The following is a 529-nucleotide window of genomic DNA, read 5'->3' as shown; positions in this document are numbered from 1 at the left end:
AATGAAATTAGTTAAATTGGTTATCTATAAATAGATTGACTAATTTGAAGAGGCCTGCCAATAAGTGTTCACGGCTCAATGTACTGCTACTGTCACTATAATCTAGAATTTGGCTTGTCGTGAGTGAGTTATCTGTGACTCCTTTCGACGGATTGATTGTCTTTCGCTAATGGACTTGAACGTCAACTCATCCTTTTTTATTCCAGGCTGTCTTGATCTTTCTTGTGGCAACTCGATTATGTCGCCTTGAAGACTTAATCTTACATGATTTATAGGATGATATAACTGAAGCTTAACTTGAACGAACAGTAGAAATTGTAATTTTTAGGAAGGTATGAGTAGAATATTTACAGGTTGTGGCTGATGCACTATTCTAAATTTCAAAGTTACAAATCCTGACATAGTCTAAGACCACATCCCGAACAAATATTAATTTTCTAGTAACATTTCTATCAGTTTTCGAGTGTGTGTACTTGAACAGACACCACAATATCTTTTGAATGTTTCCTTATGTTTTAACGATTGCGCC

This window comes from Plasmopara halstedii (genome assembly GCF_900000015.1).
Source record: "Plasmopara halstedii genome assembly, contig: Scaffold_3109, whole genome shotgun sequence".
Classification (NCBI taxonomy): Eukaryota; Oomycota; class Peronosporomycetes; order Peronosporales; family Peronosporaceae; genus Plasmopara; species Plasmopara halstedii.
This window is presented reverse-complemented; position numbering follows the sequence as displayed.